We start from the raw sequence: 21,634 nt of genomic DNA on the forward strand, positions 1-21,634 counted from the left end.
GCTAATTTTGAGGAAGAATCATCACTGGTAATATAAAACAGTGGATATTTTATATTTTGGTAAATCCTTGCCACATAAATGACTGGTTTTGCTTTAGTTAGTGTCTTGCTGGGCTTCCCTTATAGCTTAGTCGGTAAAGAATCTGCCTGCAATGCAGGAAACCCAGGCTCAATTCCTGGGTCAGGAAGATACCCTGGAGAAGGAAATGGCAACCCACTCCAGTGTTCTGGCCTGGAGAATCCCATGGACAGAGAATGCCATGGTGTTAGGCTAATGTTGTCTGTCTTACAGCAATATTTCAAATTCTGCTTTTGAAATATCTTTGTGACTGAAATCACAAAGCCAAATGGGACAGCAATGGGGTAAATATGTTCCATTTTGTCCTAGTAAGGAAAAAAGAAATGATGAAAGACAGACCTCTCTTATAATTTTGTCATTTTCAATGAATTACTCACCTTTTTTAAAGAATGAGAATTAGCTTATTTTAAACAAAGGTATCTAACTTTAAGAAAATGCCCTGATGTATCTACTACCATAAAATGTAAAACATATTTCGTACTGTTTTCCTACTTTTCTGTACATGTTTGATAAATGCTAGATGGTAAAGTGATGTATTAACTTGGGACTGTGTTTTCTATCCCAATGATTTGGCTTCACTCACCAAACATACTGTACACCAGATTTTGCAAACCACAGGAAAACTGGCACAAATTTTGAGTATTTTGCTTTATAAAATGAGACACTGTATTTACTAAAGTTTAAAAAATGTTTTTTTGATATTGTTTCAATAAATCTCTGGCCTTGAAACAAATGCAAATATAATGTTTAAGCTTGAAGCATTTGCTATAAGGAAAATTTGATATGCTTTTCAAATAATCAGGGAGAATATGCAGTTAGAATTCAGTTAAAGCCCAGTATAACTTAAAAATTTCCAATGCAAAAACTGTAGTGGTCGTGTTTGGATTTCAAAAACATTCTTGAAGTGTTTGGTTTATAGATAGCAGTCATGAAAAGATAAGATAAAACTCTGGTGTTACATTTATGTTTTGAAGACATATCTAATCTATAGTGGCATGAGAAATGTAGTAGAGGTACATGTTGCTGAAAATCACTGTAGCATTACACTTAAACACTTAGAAACCAAGGCAGTTAGTATAATTTATATGTACATAAACGAAATTATATCCATACTAGAGACTTCTTGGATAGAAACACTTTTACCCAGTATTTTAATCAAGTATGTTATCATCTCTGCTCCATTCGATGCATGCAGCACACAAATTTGCTGATATGTGTTTCACTTAATGGATGTAATATGTGTAATGTGCTATTAATGCCTATTAAAAATACATATAATAGTAGAAAGGCATTTAAATCAGAAACAGTTGCTATTTCTTGAAATCAGAAAGATCAGGATAACAGTGAGGTAGGTTTGTTCTATTTTTTAAAGTGACAGTGTTCTTTTCTCTGAATTGAAAGTTACTAACACACTCATATTCTTATTTTGCATAAATTTGCATGACAAATTTCCAAAGCTCTAATTTGCAGTAAAAGGATGCAATCTTTTACGACTATATGCATGACCTGATATTTAGAGAAAGCACACTTAAAAGATTTTAAAGAATTAATTTGATTACCTTTCAGGTGAAGGAGCAAGGGAATAAAGATAGGAAAAGAATAGGTGAGAGCAGGAGTAAGAGCAGCAGAAATATTTATCTGTGTGCGTGTGTTTCTGTGTAACAGCTTCATTGAGATATAATTCACATATCATAAAATTCACCCCTTTAAAAGGGTACAAATTAATGGCTTTTAGTTTGTTCACAGACTTATGTGACCATCACACTACCCAATTTTAGAGCATTTTTATCACATACCCATTAGCAGTCACTCCATTCCTTCTTCCTCCCAGATTCTAGCAACTATTAATCTATTTTCTGTCTCTATTAATTTTAACATATTTTCAGGACAATATCTAATTTTTTTCCACTTCATCGCAATTGGATCTAAATTGTTCATGGGTTGTATTTAGTGATTGCATTGATCCTGTATGTATTTTAGAAATTCGGTTTTGAGAAGAATCCCAATTTTCTGATGTTTTGGAACTAAAATAATTTCAAATAAGCATATAAAATCATTAATAATTATCTTGAAAAGGGTTAACTGTATTATTTCTTTATTTAATTAAATAGGATCATGTTCAGTTCAAGTAGTTGGTTTTGCTATTTCTACCCCTGATTTCAGCTGAATCTAGGAAATGAGATTACAAAGAAAAAAAAAAAAAAGCCCAAATTTTCCAGTTTTCCATGGTGTAGATTAAAATTTCCATGGAAATTTGTAGCTGTGATTTTGTCAAGCAATCACAAATTATCATCCCTGGCCTGCCTCCAAGGGCCCAACTCCCCATCCCTGTAACCATGCTAAAGTTCTGGGGGAAAGGATGATTAGGTTCTCAGAATTTTACTGTCTAGGTGAATCTGACTTTACCCTCATTCTTTAAGCATATTTTCATAAGAATTAAACAATCTTTTATGAATTCTATTGCTCTGAATTTGCTCAGCATTGATTTCTATTTACCTGTGACCAACTCAGGGAGAAAGATGTTGCTTCTTTATTCTTAGTTGTCTGTATTCTTAAAAACTGCATTTATATTTTAAAAACTTTTTATTGTAAAGTAAAATGCAAGTATAGGAAATCACACCAAAATATAAAGCTAGTAAATTGTTTCAAGGTAAAAACCATGGCAATCAGCATCTGGGACAAAATTGAACTTTTCAGCCATCCTAATAGCTCGTCACAGTCTTTTCCTCTTTTCAAAAGTAACTAATCTGACTGCTGTAGTTGTCACTTCTTTGAACTTCTTTATGGTTTCATCACTTCCCTAGACACTCGAGTAGTTCAGTTCTATATGTTAGAAACATGAAATTCTTTTAAGTATCTTTTAATCTACAATTAACATAATTTGTCATTCTTTTATTTACAACATATGTATCAGCAAACCTGCCATCTGACTTGTAAAGTTGTCCACATTCTGGATTTTCCTGACTGTATACTCAAGAAGCAGTTCTGCTTGTTCTCCCTTAAAAAAAAAATTATTTGTTTATTTTTAATTGGAGGATAATTGCTCTACAGTGTTATGCTGGTTTCTGCTGTACCAATCAGTCATAACTTATAATTTATAATCTACCCACTCCCTCTTGAGCCTCCCTCCCCACTCCCGTCCTTTCTTTTGTATTTCCTGTAAGTTGGCTGCTGGATCCAGAGGCAGCATGTGATTTAGGTTTGATCCTTTGGCAATGTTATAGGTAGTAGTATGTTTTTTTTTTTAATCAGGAAGCACATGATATCCAGTTTTTGCTCTTTTTATAGTTGTTTTTTACTGCCACTGATGCTCAATACCTGGAAGCATTAATTCCTTGATGGTTGTAAAATGGTGATGTTCTAATTCTACCAAGTTGTTTTTATTTACTAGCGGTAATAATTTTATAAGGAGATACTTCCTCTCACCTATTATTTTCATAGTCTATTATTAGTACAAATCACATAGGTAGACAGGATTAAATCTTGGTATTTTCTTTTTATTTGTTCAGTTTTCAAGATACTGAATTTATGCCTTGTCATTCTCAGAAGATAATCAAAATTTTTGTTCATAGATACTATAAATTCACGAATTTAAGCATAATTAATAGATTTCAATCCATTGTAATCTTATCCTTGTGTGCATGCTAATTCACTTCAGTAGTGTCTGGCTCGTTGAGACCCTATGGACTATAGCTAGCAAGGCTCCTCTGTCCTTGGGATTCTCCAGGCAAGAATACTGGAGTCGGTTGCCATGCCCTTCTGCAAGTCTTTTCCTTATCAAAGCTCAGACTTTCCTGTCTTTGGGCCATTGGGTTCTCCTTTTAAGTTGTCTTCTAAGTTTATATATATGTATATATATACACACTTACACATATATATGTATGTATATGTTTGTATCTATCTGTTGATAAATATCTTTCTCTCTCCATATCTCACCCTTGCAGTCTTTGATAATTTTATTATCTGGTATATGAAGATGTTCTCAGCCAACCTTATACATTTACTGTTCCTGACCTGAAATTAGCCATTAGTCTAAACAATCATGGTTCCTCTTATAGGGAAATGGTACATTGTGGATAGTATGGGCTTTAATGATGTTCACTGATTCTGGGTTAGTCATTGTTTCTAGACCTTTTCAGTAGACAGATCTAGGAAATGTGTGTGCATGTGTCCTTAAATTTTAAACATCTCTTGAACTAAAGATTTTTACTTCCACTCTGCTTATTTCTATTTCTTCTGCACGAGAATCTGATTCTTTAGGACATAGGAAATTGTCAAGTTAAAATACTCCATAATTACTAAAATATGCCTAATGTTGATTTTTCTAAGTTGATATTCTCAAGTATGAGTGCTGTTCAATATATAGTTTCAAATATTTTTTTAACTTTAGAAAATTTTTGAGTTACAATTTTTAAAATTTGTTCCATTTCTTTGTTTTGGTTTTATTCTTTAGGGACTTAAATGTATACTTGGTCTTCTTTGCTGCTGCTGCTGCTGCTAAGTCGCTTCAGTCATGTCTGACTCTGTGCAACCCCATAGACGGCAGCCCACCAGGCCCCGCCATCCCTGGGATTCTCCAGGCAAGAACACTGGAGTGGGTTGCCATTTCCTTCTCTAGTTCATGAAAGTGAAAAGTGAAAGTGAAGTCGCTCAGTCATGTCCGACTCTTTGTGACCCTATGGACTGCAGCCCACCAGGCTCCTCAGACCATGATCTTCTTTGACTATCCTTCATATTTCTCACTCACTCTTGCATCCTTTTAATGTTTATAAATTAAAAGTGTTTCTCTTTTTAAAGTGATCCTTTTTAAAAAATCAAAGGCCTTGCATATATCATTTAGTCACAAAAAACTCAGCTTTGGGGGTGGATTGGGCATTACTTGGATAGGAATATTTTACTACATATACAGTTCACTAATTTGACATCCTGGAGTGTGAAGGCAAGTGGGCCTTAGTAAACATTGCTATGAACAAAGTTGGTGAGGGTGATGGAATTCCAGCTGAGCTATTTCAAATTCTAAAAGATGATGATGTCAAAGTGCTGCGATCATTATGCCAGCAAATGTGGAAAACTCAGCAGTGGCCATAGGACTGTAAAAGGTCAGTTTTCATTTCAATCCTAAAGAAAGGCAATGCCAAAGAATGTTCATACTTCCATACAATTGCACTCATTTCGTATGCTAGCAAAGTAATGCTCAAAATTCTCCAAGCTAGGCTTTAACAGTATGTGGACTGAGAACTTCCAGATGTACAAGCTGGTTTTAGAAAAGGCAGAGGAACCAGAGATCAAATTGCCAACTAGATCATAGAAAAAGCAAGGAAATGCCAAAAAAAAAAAAAAAAAAATCTGTTTCATTGACTACTCTAAAGCCTTTGCCTGTATAGATCATAACAAATTGTGGAATATTCTTAAAGATATGGGAATACCAGACCACATTACCTGCCTTCTGAGAAATCTATATTCAGGACAAGAAGTAACAGTTAGAACTGGACATGGAACAACAAACTGGTTCAAAATTGGGAAAAGAGTATGTCAAGGCTGTATACTGTCACCCTGCTTATTTAACTTATATGCAGAGTATATCATATGAAATGCTGGGCTGGATGAAGCACAAGCTGGAATCAAAATTACTGGGAGAAATATCAACAACCTCAGATATGGAGATGACATTACCCTTATGGCAGAAAGCAAAGAGGAACTAAAGAGCCTCTTGATGAAGGTGAAAGAAGAGTGTGAAAAAGCTGGCTTAAAACTCAGCATTCGAAAGACAAAGATCATGGCATCCATCCCATCACTTCAGGACAAATAGATGTGGAAAAGGTGGAAACAGTGTCAGATTTCATTTTCATGGGCTACAAAATCACTGCAGATGTTGACTACAGCCATGAAATAAAAGACGCTTGCTCCTTGGAAGAATAGCTATGACCAACCTAGACAGTATATTAAAAAGAAGAGACATCACTTTGCCAACAAAAGTCTGTCTAGTCAAAGCTATGGCTTTTCCAATAGTCATGTGCGGATGTGAGAGTTGGACCAGAAAGAGGTCTGAGCACTGAAGAGTTGATGCTTTTGAACTGTGGTACTAGAGAAGACTTTTGAGAGTCCCTTGGACTGAAAGGACATCAAACCAGTCAATCCTAAAAGAAATCAATCCTGAATATTCATTGGAAGGACTAGCACTGAAGCTGAAGCTCCAATACTTTGTCTACCTGATGTGAAGAGCTTACTCATTGGAAAAGATTCTGATGCGGGAAAGATTGAGGGCAAGAGGAGAAGGGGGCAACAGAGAATATATGGTTGGATGGTACCACTGACTCAATGTACATGAGTTTGAGCAAACTCAGGGAGATAGTGAAGGATAGGGAAGCCTGGCGTGCTGCAGTTCATGGGGTTGCAAAGTGTTGGACATAACTTAGTGACTGAACAGCAACAAATTTGACAAATATTTACAGAGAACCCAAACTTCCAGGCAATGTGCTAAGTCAGTTATAAACATGACAGACTGAAAATACGCTCTTTTTAAGAAAGGAAACAGACATTGACCAAATAATTAGTGTAATGACTTTTTTAGCTAAACATGTCCCATGAGAATTTATAATAAAGGGATGGATTCATTTTATGTTGCTGCTATAAAAAATTAATACAAACATCGTGGCTTAAAACAACACAGCTTTATTGCCTACAATTCTGGAAGTCAGAAGTCTAACATAGGTCTCACTGGGCTATCATCAGTGTGTTTAGATGCTCTAAGCAAGGATCTGCTTCCTTGCTTATTCCAGTCGGACTCGACTGAGCAACTTCACTTTCACTTTTCACTTTCCTGCATTGGAGAAAGAAATGGCAACCCACTCCAGTGTTCTTGCCTGGAGAATCCCAGGGACGGGGGAGCCTGGTAGGCTGCCATCTATGGGGTCGCACAGAGTCGGACATGATTGAAGTGACAGCAGCAGCAGCAGCAGAGGCTCAGTTCAGTTCAGTTCAGTCGCTCAGTCATGTCCGATTCTGCGACCCCATGAATTGCAGCACGCCAGGCCTCCCTGTCCATCACCAACTCCCGGAGTTCACTCAAACTCATGTCGATCGGGTCGGTGATGCCATCCCTCATCCTCTGTCGTCCCCTTCTCCTCCTGCCCCCAGTCCCTCCCAGCATCAGGGTCTTTTCCAATGAGTCAACTCTTTGCATGAGGTCGCCAAAGTATTGGAGTTTCAGCTTTAGCATCAGTCCTTCCAATGAACACCCAGGACGGATCTCCTTTAGGATGGACAGGTTGGACCTCCTTGCAGTCCAAGGGACTCTCAAGAGTCTTCTCCAACACCACAGTTCAAAAGCATCAATTCTTCAGTGCTCAGCTTTCTTCACAGTCCAACTCTCACATCCATACACGACCACTGAAAAAACCATAGCCTTGATTAGATGGACCTTTGTTGGTGAAGTAATGTCTCTGCTTTTGAATATGCTATCTAGGTTGGTCATAACTTTCCTTCTGAGGAGTAAGCATCCAAGGAGTAAGAGTTCTAGAGGCTACCTGCATCCTTTTGCTTGTGGATCCCTTTCTACATTTTCCATGCTTGCAGTGGTGGATTGAGTCCTTTTTCACATTTACTCTGATCACCTCTTTTGATCCTTTTTCCGTATTAAGAATGGTGTATTACAGTAGACCCATCTGAATAATCTAGGTTACTTTTCCTATCTTAAGGTCAGCTGATTAGCAACGTTAGTTCCATCTGCAATCTTAATTCTCCTTTTACTGTGTAATATAACAAATTAAGCAATTTCTAGGGATTAGGACATCATTGAAGGGCCATTATTCTGCCTATAACATGATCTTAATCTACCTAGAGAAAGAGTGTCAGAGTAAGCTTTCATTTTTATACTGATTGACATTTACATTGAAACCTGAAGAATAGATGTAAATATGCCAGGTAAAAAGAAGAAAAAACAGGGATATAGGTGAGGATGCAGGACAGCAAGTTCAAGACTATTGCAATAGTTCAGATGGTCAATAAGCCTGACTTAACCAAAAAGGGTGGCAGTAAAATTAGAGAGAAATAGATATATTCAAGATAATAATAGTTCATTTTCAAGCCCTGAAATGTAACCTTATTATCTCCTGTTAGTTGTGTTTTTGTTTTGTTGTTGTCACAACATTCAATTTTCTGTCTTTATTTCCTAAGAATGCCTATGAAATGTTTTTGTTTTATAGATTCTGAGAACTGACCCTGGAAGAATCAAATAGGATCTTCTTCAGTGGAGTTACTGCAGGCACTTCTAGATGTAGGTAAGGTACAAATTTTAAAAAATCAAAATTTGCTTAATGTATTTATCTGTGTGAGCACAGCTTAACTTCTGATGCTAAAAGATTTAGGAAGGTTTGGCTCTGAGAGTTGAATTCTCTACCTAGTAGTTTGGTTTTCTTTGGTCAATCTGTAATGATGTCTATATGAAGCATTTATATGGCCCCATCTTTATGAAGGCCCAGTTATTAGCTTATTTGCCAGTTGGTACATCTTGAGTCTAAAATTGTTTGAAAAATGAACACCTGGGACTACTAGAGTGAAATAGTTTTCTAAGGTATTTTTAAAAGTATTTATTTGACTGTATCGGGCCTTAGTTACAGCGCATGGGATCTTTGACATTCTTTGTGGCATGTGGTTTCCAGTTCCCTGACTAGAGATTGAACCCAGGCCCCCTGTGTAGGAACATGGAGTCTTAGTCACTGGACCACCAGAGAGTATTTTGATTGGATATTTCTTAGCATGTTAATTTCTGTATATTTTATTATATTCAAGGCACTGGTGGTATCATCATTGACTTTCTTCCATATCTTGGCCTGTGTGAAACATTGGTAGGGCCTTTTGCCCTTAGTGTTTATTTATATGAGTTGATTTATTTAAAGAACAGAGATACGCAAGATAACTTCTGTTGAAAGTGGAGTAGGACAAAGGGAATGGGGAGCCTGAGGAAGACTGCACACTGTTCTCTCTTAGGAGAAAGGAGTAGCTCACTTTTCTAGAGAGGATCTGTTATTAGCTCTGAAGGCAGAGGTAGTTCTCTTTGGGGGCCCGTATGATAGAATAATGGAGGGATACATTCTGTTCACTTTTATGAAAGCCTAGAGAGGCTTCAGTGTAGTTAGGAACACAGCCTAACTTCAACACTTTGGCACTGGTAGTTTTGGGTACCCTGGGGACAGCATCTTAGGCAGGGAACCTTTGTTTTAAAAAGGATGGTACTGGTAGTAATGCAGGTGAAAAATTGCCTTCAAGTAAATTTCTGAGCAATAGAAATCTAGAAGCAGAGGGTGGGGTGGGGGGAAGAAGAGACACACGGTAAATACACGATGTTGTATTTCTGACAACTTGTGAGAAAACCCCCAGCCCTTCATACATAGCTTGAGAGAACTGAGTGGAGGCTGAGTTCCAGCATTATACAGAGGTAACTGAAATTTGGGTTGTTGCTCTTTGGGTAACCTCATTGCTGTCAGCATTTTGTAGAGGACTGGGAAGATTTTGGATTATAATTCCTGTTACAATTCAGAATAAAGTATCAACTATTCTACTGAACGAGTCATGGCTGGAGATAGCTTTGGAGAATAATTTGCACTGTTAGTTTGATGGCTAACACAGCTAAGATAACTTTCATATTTGAGGAGCTGTGTTCTTAAATTCAGAACTTGTTGGCATAGCCACAGCTTGAGACCTCAGTTGTTTTGGAAAGCAGAAGCATAGCAATTCTGATCCTCAAAGGAATCTAGATTAAACATGTTATCAAAATAATAGTGCCATGCTCAGGTTACATTTTGAAGCTGACTAGCCATGCCACACTAAGCTAAGATCTATAGTATAGAAGGTAAGAGGAGCTTTTTATATATTATCCTTTTAATTTACACACAACTTCAGAATAGGTGTTCTCATTTTTAAAAATGACTATACTGTTTAACAGAAGAACTGTACTAAAAAGATCTTCACGACCCAGATAATCACGATGGTGTGATCACTGACCTAGAGCCAGACATCCTGGAATGTGAAGTCAAGTGGGCCTTAGAAAGCATCACTACAAACAAAGCTAGTGGAGGTGATGGAATTCCAGTTGAGCTATTCCAAATCCTGAAAGATGATGCTGTGAAAGTGCTGCACTCCATATGCCAGCAAATTTGGAAAACTCAGCAGTAGCCACAGGACTGGAAAAGGTCAGTTTTCATTCCAATCCCAAAGAAAGGCAATGCCAAAGAATGCTCAAACTACCACACAGTTGCACTCATCTCATACACTAGTAAAGTAATCCTCAAAATTCTCCAAGCCAGGCTTCAGCAATATGTGAACCATGAACTTCCTGATGTTCAAGCCGGTTTAAGAAAAGGCAGAGGAACCAGAGATCAAATTGCCAACATCCGTTGGATCATCAAAAAAGCAAGAGAGTTCCAGAAAACATCAATTTCTGCTTTATTGTCTATGCCAAAGCCTTTGACTGTGTGGATCACAATAAGCTGTGGAAAATTCTGAAAGAGATGGGAATACCAGACCACCTGATCTGCCTCTTGAGAAATCTGTATGCAGGTCAGGAAGCAACAGTTAGAACTGGACATGGAACAACAGACTGGTTCCAAATAGGAAAAGGAGTTCATCGAGGCTGTATATTGTCACCCTGCTTATTTAACTTATATACAGAGTACATCATGAGAAATGCTGGACTGGAAGAAACACAAGCTGGAATCAAGATTGCCGGGAGAAATATCAATAACCTCAGATATGCAGATGACACCACCCTTATGGCAGAAAGTGAAGAGGAACTCAAAAGCCTCTTGATGAAAGTGAAAGTGGAGAGTGAAAAAGTTGGCTTAAAGCTCAACATTCAGAAAATGAAGGTCATGGCATCCGGTCCCACCACTTCTTGGGAAATAGATGGGGAAACAGTGGAAACAGTGTCAGACTTTATTTTTCTGGGCTCCAAAATCACTACAGATGGTGACTGCAGCCATGAAATTAAAAGACGCTTACGCCTTGGAAGGAAAGTTATGACCAACCTAGATAGCATATTGAAAAGCAGAGACATTACTTTGCCAACAAAGGTTCGTCTAGTCAAGGCTATGGTTTTTCCTGTGGTCATGTATAGATGTGAGAGTTGGACTGTGAAGAAGGCTGAGTGCCGAAGAATTGATGCTTTTGAACTGTGGTGTTGGAGAAGACTCTTGAGAGTCCCTTGGACTGCAAGGAGATCCAACCAGTCCATTCTGAAGGAGATCAGCCCCGGGATTTCTTTGGAAGGAATGATGCTAAAGCTGAAACTCCAGTCCTTTGGCCACCTGATGCGAAGAGTTGACTCATTGGAAAAGACTCTGATGCTGGGAGGGATTGGGGGCAGGAGGAGAAGGGGACGACAGAGGATGAGATGGCTGGATGGCATCACTGACTCGATGGGCATGAGTCTGGGTGAACTCCGGGAGTTGGTGATGGACAGGGAGGCCTGGCGTGCTGCGATTCATGGAGTCGAAAAGAGTCGGACATGACTAAGTGACTGATCTGATCTGATCTGATACTGTTTAAGAAGAATAACTTTATTTATAATGATAAATAATTTTTTCCTGTTATGAGAGCTTTTAAAATCTGTCCTCTTAGCAACTTTCAAATATATAATTCAGTATTATTAATTACTATTGTCATGCGGTACCTACAGCCCCATGATTTATTTATTTTATAGCTGAAAGTTCATACCTTGTTTATTTTTGCTCATCTTCAACCCCTGCCTCTGGCAACCATCAGTGTATTCTTTGAATATATAAGCTTTTTAAAAAAATTCCAAATGTAAGTGAGATTATAGAGTATTTATCTTTCTTTATCTGACTGATTCCACTTAGCATAATGCCCTCACATTCCATCCATGTTGTCACAAGTGACAAGCTGTCATTATTTTTTATGGCTGGATAGTATTTCACTGTATGTATGGACATACCACATCTTTTTTATCCATTCATTCATCCATCAATGAACATTTACATTGTTTCCATATCTTGGCTTTTAAATAATGCTGTAGTGAACATCAGGAGGTGCATATATCTTTTCAAATCAGTGTTTCTGTTTTCTTTGGATAAATACCCCGAATTGGAGTTGCTGAATCATATAGTGGTTTTATTTTTAATTTTTTGAGGAACTTTCACACTGATTTCCATGGTGGGTGCACCAATTTACATTCACACTACAGTATACAAGGGTTCCCTTTTCTCCACATCCATGACACACTTGTTTTTGGTAATAGCCATTCTAACAGGTGTTACCTCATTGTGGTTTTGATTATGGATGTTGACATCTTTTCATGTATTTGTCTGTCATTTATATTTCTTAGAAAAATGTCTAGTTATGTTTTCTGGTCATTTTTTAAGTTGGATATTTTATGTTATTGAATTGTATTAATATGAATTCTTTACATATTTAGGATATAGCTTCTTATCAGATATATGATTTGTAAATATTTTCTCCCATTCAGTAGGTTGACTTTTCATTTTGTTGATAATTTTCGTTTGCCATGCAGAAAGTTTTCTGTTTAGTGTAGTCCTGCTTGTATATTTTTGTTTTTGTGGCCTTTGCTTTTGGAATCAGATTCAAAAAATCATTGCCAAGACTGATGTCAAGGAATTTACTGCCATGGTTTCTTCTTGGAGTTTTGTGGTTTTAGTTCAGGTCTTAGATTCAAGTCTTTAATCCATTTTGAATTAATTTTTGTGTATGGTGTAAGATAATAGTCTATTTTCCTTCTTTTGCATGTGGTTGTTCAGTTTTCCCAACAGCATTTATTAAAGAGACTGTCTTTTCCTCATTGTATATTCTTGGCTCCTTTGTCATAAATTAACTGACCATATCAGTTCAGTTCAGTTCAGTTCAGTCGCTCATTAATGTCCGACTCTTTGTGACCCCATGAATCGCAGCATGCTAGGCCTCCCTGTCCATCACCAACTCCCAGAGTTCACTCGAACTCACGTCCATTGAGTCGGTGATGCCATCCAGCCATCTCATCCTCTGTTGTCCCCTTCTCCTCCTGCCTCCAATCCCTCCCAGCATCAGAGTCTTTTCCAATGAGTCAACTCTTCGCATGAGGTGGCCAAAGTACTGAAGTTTCAGCTTTACCATCATTCTTTCCAAAGAACACCCAGGACTGGTTTCCTTTAGAATGGACTGGTTGGATCTCCTTGCAGTCCAAGGGACTCTCAAGAGTCTTCTCCAACACCACAGTTCAAAAGCATGAATTCTTTGTCACTCAGCTTTCTTCACAGTCCAACTCTCACATCCATACATGACTACTGGAAAAACCATAGCCTTGACTAGACGGACCATTGTTGGCAAAGTAATGTCTCTGCTTTTCAATAGGCTATCTAGGTTGGTCATAACTTTCCTTCCAAGGAGTAAGCGTATACATGTGGTTTATTTCCGGGCTTTCTATTCAGTTACATTGATCTCTGTGTTTGTTTTTATGTCCATTCTATGCTATTTGATTGCTGTTGTTACTTTATTTCTACATGTGGAAACTTAAGCTCAGAAATATTCCAAAAGCTTTCTAAATGCTCCATAACTATTAAGAAAGAATTCAAACAGGTCCCTGATTTCTTCCATGACTCCCTGTTGCTTACCTTCAAGGTAGTCCCAATAGTGACAGAACAGTGAAGAAAAGAAGCTGCTAACATGAGTATCTAAAATTAAATAGCATTCCTTACATGTTTTGCAACATGAAGTTTATTTTCTGTTAGTTTCAGTTATGTTCAGTCAAGTTTTCACATTTATTAAGTTTCATAATCTACTTTCCCTTGTCTGGATCCAATATTATGTGATGTTATGCATGTATTGTGGGTGCTCAGTGATAAAGAATGACCCTGCCAATGCAGGAGAAGCAGGAGGTATGGGTTCAACCCCTGGGTTGGGAAGATCCCCTGGAGGAGGAAATGGCAACCCACTCCAATATTCTTGGCTGGAGAATCCCATGGACAGAGGAATCTGGCAAGGTGCAATATACGGGGTTGCAAAGAGTCAGACATGACCGAGCATGCGCACATAGTGTGAATTGTATTAAAAAACAAATAGAACTTAAAAATCTCTCTCCCTCTTGTCTTTGTCAGAGTTATTTCTTCTCCTTGGTAGAGTTGCTATCTTCATTTCACATTGAACCAAACACTTTTAGCTCAATTGTTGGTAATGGTTTGGAAATACTGGTTTCTTTGACCTTTGAATGCATCCATGAGATTACACACTTTTTAATAGAACAGCTACTGAAGTTTTGGACCTTGTTTGTTATAGTAACTAGCGTTATACTAATTTATATGCCTCTCATCTAATAATGCATTTGATTTTGGTTCTTTTAAGTATAAAAAACAGATGCCTACTAAGGTTGCCTGAAGAAAAGGAAGACTTTTTCTTGTGTGGATTGAAATTGTATAGGGAAGTCCAGAGGTCTCTTTTGTCACATCTCTACTCCAATTGAGTGACTGTACTGTTCTTGTTTGACCAAGAGTTCACCTCACCTTGTCAGTCAGTCAGTCAGTTCAGTCACTCAGTTGTGTCCGACATTTTGTGAACCGTGAACCGCAGCACGCCAGGCCTCCCTGTCCATCACTAACTCCCGGAGTTTACCCAAACTCCTCTCCATTGAGTTGGTGATGCCATCTAACCATCTCATCCTCCATCGTCCCCTTCTCCTCCTGCCCTCAATCTTTCCCAACATCAGGGTCTTTTCAAATGAGTCAGCTCTTCAGAGCAGTTGGCCAAAATACTGGACTTTCAGCTTTAACATCAGTCCTTCCAATGAACACCCAGGACCGATTTCCCTTAGGATGGACTGGTTGAATCTCCTTGCAGTCCAAGGGACTTTCAAGAGTCTTCTCAGCACAACAGTTCAAAAGAATCAATTCTTCTGCACTCAGCCCTCTTTATAGTCCAACTCTCACATCCATACATGACCACTGGAAAACAGCCTTGACTAGATGGACGTTTGTTGGCAAAGTAATATCTCTGCTTTTTAATATGCTGTCTAGGTTGGTCATAACTTTCCTTCCAAGGAATAAACGTCTTTTAATTTCATGGCTGCAAACACAATCTGCAGTGATGTTGGAGTCCTCAAAATAAAATCAGCCACTGTTTGCACTGTTTCCCCATCTATTTGCCATAAAGTGATGGGACTGAATGCCATGATCTTAGTTTTCTGAATGTTGAGCTTTAAGCCAACTTTTTCACTCTCCTCTTTCACATTCATCAAGAGGCTCTTTAATTCTTCTTCACTTTCTGCCATAAGGGTGGTATCATCTGCGTATTTGAGGTTATTGATATTTCTCCTGGCAATCTTGATTCCATCTTGTGCTTCTTCCAGCCCAGCGTTTCTCACGATGTACTCTGCATAGAAGTTAAATAAGCAGGGTGGCAATATACTGCCTTGACATACTCCTTTTCCTATTTGGAACCAGTCTGTTGTTCCATGTCCAATTCTAACTGTTGCTTCCTGACCTGCATACAGGTTTCTCAAGAGGCAGGTCAAGTGGTCTGGTATTCCCATCTCTTTCAGAATTTTCCAGTTTATTGTGATCCACACAGTCAAAGGCTTTGGCATTGTCAATAAAGCAGAAATAGATGTTTTTCTGGAACTCTCTCGCTTTTTCAATGATCCAGTGGATGTTGGCAATTTGATCTCTGGTTCCTCTGCCTTTTCTAAAACCAGCTGGAACATCTGGAAGTTCATGGTTCACATATTGCTGAAGCCTGGCTTGGAGAATTTTGAGCATCACTTTGCTAGCATGTGAGATGAGTGCAACTGTGTGGTAGTTTGAGCATTCTTTGGCATTGCCTTTCTTTGGGATTGGAATGAAAACTGACCTTTTCCAGTTCTTGTACTCTATGCCTTTTCTGTTCTCTCACATCTTTAGCTTGTAAATAGCTTTGGCCTGCTACGGCTCTTACCCAATTCTGTGAATATTTTCACATGCAACGTCATTTCTAACTAACCAGTCATGTTTATTTTTCCAGTTTTGTTGAAAATAAAATGTAATTTGCCAGCTTTATTTTTTAACTTAACATTGACTATAATTTTATTGTTCAGTGTAAATTACAGTGCCAGATTATTAACTGTAAAATCAGGAATTTTTCATCATTATTTATTCCTTTGTGTTCTTATCATGTGTAGTTCTTCTTGCATGGTTATATATAACTAAAAGCCTTGCCTAAAGTATCTGAAGAATCAAAAAATGACTTCCATAATCAGTATTTGGAGGTCCAGATTTCTTTCATAAGTCATATATGGTAATGATTGAAAATAATTTCTATGCATTGTCTGGAAACATCCATGTATATACATCTTATTTTTACATTCTTCCTGCACTTTATTTATTTTTTTCGGTCTTTCTGGACTTTTATTTTTAGCTTAAAATTCTTCTTTGACAGTAAGGCCAGGTCTTCCAAAAACACACTGACATATACACACTGCTATACAGAAAACAGACAACCAATAAGAACCCACTTCATAACACAGGGAACTCCCTCAGTACTCTGTAATGGCCTACATGGGAAAAGAATTTAAAAAAAGAGTGGATGTATTCATTTGTGGGCTTCCATGATGGCTCAGATGATAAAGAATCTGCCTGCAATGTGGGAGACCCTAGGTTCAGTCCCTGAATCAGGAAGGTTGCCTGGAGAAAGGGATGGGTACCCACTCCAATATTCTTGCCTGGAGAATCCCATGGACAGAGGAGTCTGGCAATCTATAGTCCATGAGGTTGTAAAGAGTCGGACACGATTGAGCGACTAAGACTTTCATATTCATATGCATAACTGACCCAATCTGCTGCAGGCCTGAAAACAACACAACCTGCAAATCACATACACTAAAAAAAAAAAAAAAAAGACTGGCAGGTGTTTTCCAGTTAGAGTAAAAACACTGAAGGATTGATATGGAGTCTTTTTTTTAAAAACTAATTTTTATTGGACTACAGCCTTTTCACAATGCTGTGCTAGATTCTGCTGCACAGCAAAGTGAAGCAGCCACATGCACACATAAATCCCCCCTCTTTTGAATTTCCTTCCCATCCTGGTTACCACAGAGCCCCGAGCAGAGCTCCACATGCTATACAGCAGGCTTTCACCAACCATCCACTGTATACATGGCAGTGTATGTATGTCAATTCCAATCTCCCAGTTTATCCCACCCTCTCTTCCCCTCCTAGAATCTATACATCTGCTCTCTACCTATGTGTCTCTGTTTCTGCTTTGTGAATAAATTCATCTGTATCATTTTTCTAGATTCCACATATAAGTGATATTATATACTTATTTTTCTCTTTCTGACTTACTTCACCCTGTTTAACAGTCTCTAGGTCCACCCATTTCTCTGCAAATTGCACAGTTTCATTCATTTAATGGCTGAAGGCAATGGCACCCCACTCCAGTACTCTTGCCTGGAAAATCCCATGGACGGAGGAGCCTGGTGGGCTGCAGTCCATGGGGCCGCTAAGAGTTGGACACGACTGAGCGACTTCACTTTCACTTTTCACTTTCATGCACTGGAGAAGGAAATGGCAACCCACTCCAGTGTTCTTGCCTGGAGAATCCCAGGGACGGGGAAGCCTGGTGGGCTGCCGTCTATGGGGTCACACAGAGTCGGACACGACTGAGGTGACTTAGCAGCAGTAATTAGTGATATTGGACATCTTTTCATGTGCTTGTTGGCCATCTATTAAGATGATCGTATGGTTTTTATTCTTCAATTTGTTAATATGGTGTATCATATTGGTTGATTTGCATATATTGAAGAATCCTTGCATCCCTGGGCTAAATCCCACTTGATCAGGGCATATGATCCTTTAATGTGTCATTGGATTCTGTTTGCTAAGTATTTTGTTGAGAGTTTTTTGCTTCTATGTTCATCAGTGATATTGGCCTGTAATTTTCTTTTTTATATCTTTATCTGATTTTGGTATCAGGGTGATGATAGCCTCATAGAATGAGTGGGAGAGTGTTCCTTTCTCTACAAGTTTTTGGAAGAGTTCGAGAAATATAGATGTTAGCTTTTCTCTAAATATTTGATAGAATTTGCCTGTGAAGCCATCTGGTCTTGGACTTTTGTTTGCTGGAAAATTTTAAATCAGTTTCAATTTCATTACTTGTGATTGGTCTGTTAATATTTTCTGTTTCTTCCTGGTTCAGCCTTGGAAAGTTTTCTACGAATTTGTCTTTCTAAGAATTTGTACACTTCTTCCAGGTTCTTTGAGTAGGCTCAGGGAATTGGTGATGGGCAGGGAAGCCTGGCGTGCTGCAATTCATGGGGTCACAAAGAGTAGGACACGACTGAGCGACTGAACTGAACTGAGCTGAAGAATTTGTTCACTTCTTCCAGGTTGCCCATTTTTTTGGCATGTGGTTGCTTGTAGTAGTCTGTCATGGCTCTATATTTCTGCAGTGTCAGGTGTAACTTCTCTTTTTACATTTTTAATTTTAGTGATTTGGGCTCTCTCTCTTTTTGTCTTGATGAATCTGGCTAAGGGTTTATCAATTTTATTTATCTTCTCAAGGAAGCAACATTTAGTTTTATTGATCTTTGCTACTTTTTTCTTCAATTCCACTTCCTTAATTTTTGCTCTAATCTTTATGATTTATTTCCTTCTACTAACTTTGGGATTTGATGTTCTTCCTCTAGTTTCTTTAGGTGTAAAGTTAGGTTGTTTATTTGAAATTTTTCTTGTTTCTTAAGGTAGGATTTTATTGCTGTCAATAAATTGCTCTCAGATCCCTCTTAGAACCACTTGTGCTGCATCCTGTAGTCTTTTGGGTTGTGTTTTTGTTGTCATTTGTTTCTAGGTAATGGCACCCCACTCGAGTACTCTTGCTTGGAAAATCCCATGGATGGAGGAGCCTGGTAGGCTGCCGTCTATGGGGTCGCACAGAGTCGGACATGACTGAAGTGACTTAGCATAGCATAGCATAGCATTTTTTGATTACTTTTTTTATTTCTGCAGTTAGCCATTAGTCATTTAGTAGCATATTATTGAGCCCCATGTATTTGCATTTTTTAGAGTATTCTTTCTATAATTAATTTCTAATCTCACAATGTTGTGATCAGAAAAGATGCCTGATGGAATTTCAGTTTTCTTAAATTTACTGTGGCTTGATTTGTGACCCAAGATGTGATCTATCCTAGAGAATGTTTTGTGTACACCTGAGAAGAAAGTGTATTCTGCTGTTTTGGATGGTATGTCCTATAAATATCAATTAAGTGTATCTGGTCTAATGTATCATTTAAGGTTTGTTTTTCCTTATTACTTTTCTGTCTGGATGATCTATTGGTGTAAATAGAGTGTTAAAGTCCCCTACTATTGCCTAGTTTTTTTTTTTTTTTTTTTTAAAGTCAGTCTGTTTTGGCTGCTAGTCCTTGGCTAACCTATGACTATTTTTTAACCCTTGATTAATGCCTTTTGCTAACTTAAAATAAGGATAGCAGGACTTTTAGGACATTTTAGGAGGAGTGAACAATAATAGGGATTGTGGTGGCTCCACTATATACTACAAATAAATACCAATTTGTCAAAACTTATTATGCCTTATGTTTAAAATTCTAAAATGGCCATACGGATTCTTTGCAATATTTTTATTTTTTGTTCAGTTGCTAAGTCGTGTCTGACTCTTTTGAGACCCCAGGGATGATAGTTCACCAGATTCCTCTGTTCTTGGGATTTTCTAGGCAAGAATACTGGAGTGGGTTGCCATTTCCTTCTCCAGGGGATTTTCCTGATCCAGGGATTGAAGCTGCATCTTCTGCATTGCAGGCAGATTCTTTACTCCTGAGCTACCAGGGAAGCCCAATTTCTAGATATGATACTTGGAACTGCTGAAAGAAGACTCTTTTATATTCAAATAGTATATATTTTAAGTGAGGTGGCTGTTGGAAATGAGATGTACCAGGTTTGGTCAAGTGTGGAATTTCTGATGTTTAAATATGGTTCACAGTTAAATGGACTATGGTTTTAATAGGGTCTGTTGATGGGTTAAATTGAAAAATACTTACCAAGTTATCTCCTATATCCTTATAAAGTTGTAAAGAGTTAGGTGAAGAATGGATTAACAGCAAAGTTACATATTTAAATCATCCAATCAACTAATATTTATTAAGCAACACTAGGTTCTGAAGAGGAGTTGGGTTGAAGTGATAAATTATAGATAGACCTTGTCTTATGAGTGGTCAGGAGTGAAAAGATAGAAACACATTCTGGACATTTATAATGGTGCATTATCTTACCTGAAATAGAAATAGTGATATTTAGGAGATATAACAAAAAATAGCTAAGATAGATTGGGTGGTGGTCAAGAATAACTTTTCAGAGCATTTTAGTACGAAGTTGAGTGGTGAAGTGTGAATAGTTGAACCATATGAATGGGGAGTTGGAGAAGAACATGAATTAACATGAGTATTTCTGTGTATGTGCTTTGTATTACTGAGCTCAAGTCTTATGACTATATTTTCACCTTGCCAGTCAACAATTAAAAAAAAAGAAGAGTATTATGGTGTCTATAAAGATGTCTAATAAAATCCTAGTTTAAAAAAAGGAAGATCTGCTATTATAAGTGTTTTTCTTATCTCCAGTGGTAAATGCCATATTTCATATCCAGATATGACTATAAGTGACGAATGTAACTGTGTCTTGTTGACTCTGAGAAAATTTTTCATACACTTGAAAAAATACCCAAAGGACCTCTATATCTTTCACATTTATTTATTTATATTTTCTACTTTTAGTGTTCACTTTCTTTCATGACTATTTTACTGATTTTTTAAAATGGTTATGTAGTTTTAATAAAGTTTCCCAAGTACTCTTGAGTTTCAAATGGACTTGAATTCATTTTACTTTTATGGGCTGCTGGTCTTTAATCTCTTATCACAGAATCAGAAATGTACCTGTTACATACTGGTAAATTAGTTATCAATCCCTTGGGCAGTATATTTTAATATCAGTATTATAGGGAAGATGATATAAATCTTGTGTATGGTATTATTAGCTTAGGCAGCTGCTGACTTAAAAAGGCCAGTTTAACAAGTCACCACTGTATTATGTTTAATTAGGTACAGTTTATATAATGAGGTGTTCAGTTCTAATGGAAAGACATGCTGTGAGTTGCACATCTGCAGGAATAACTATTACAATCAGCATTGCAGAGACCCATGGAACTGCAAATTAGACTTACTTATCTAGAAATAAATTACATCCCAATGCCTTCATAAAGCTCATTAATTAATTCCACTGGCATAAAGGTCTTTTTCTTAATTTCATGTTCCATTAGCATAATAAACACAATTTGAGTTACAACAGTATGATCAGTTTAATGGATGCTATTTATTTTAGTTTTTTATTTAAAGTCCCGGTAACGTAGAATTAACATCAATATGCTGCTTGGTCCTTTATTAAAAATTCCCATAGGATAACCAACACAGATGTTCAATACAGCATCATATATTTGTTGCATTTTATGACTCTACTAATTGGCCATATGGAAAGGTGTTGCTTGGGTGTAATTTTTTTTAAAAAAACCTGCTAAATTACAT

General features: G+C 37.5%; 1 long non-coding RNA gene across 2 annotated transcripts in view; it reads left to right on the forward strand.

Annotated features, from left to right (window-relative positions):
• Positions 1 to 21,634, forward strand: part of LOC113889657 — a 449,340-nt gene that overhangs the window by 154,115 nt on the left and 273,591 nt on the right. For both annotated transcript variants that reach the window (XR_003510312.1, XR_003510313.1), the window contains exon 4: positions 8,283 to 8,357. This is a non-coding gene — a long non-coding RNA (uncharacterized LOC113889657). The remainder of the gene's footprint in view (positions 1 to 8,282; positions 8,358 to 21,634) is intronic.

The sequence above is a fragment of the Bos indicus x Bos taurus genome, chromosome 3 (assembly GCF_003369695.1).
Source record: "Bos indicus x Bos taurus breed Angus x Brahman F1 hybrid chromosome 3, Bos_hybrid_MaternalHap_v2.0, whole genome shotgun sequence".
NCBI classification, from domain to species: domain Eukaryota; kingdom Metazoa; phylum Chordata; class Mammalia; order Artiodactyla; family Bovidae; genus Bos; species Bos indicus x Bos taurus.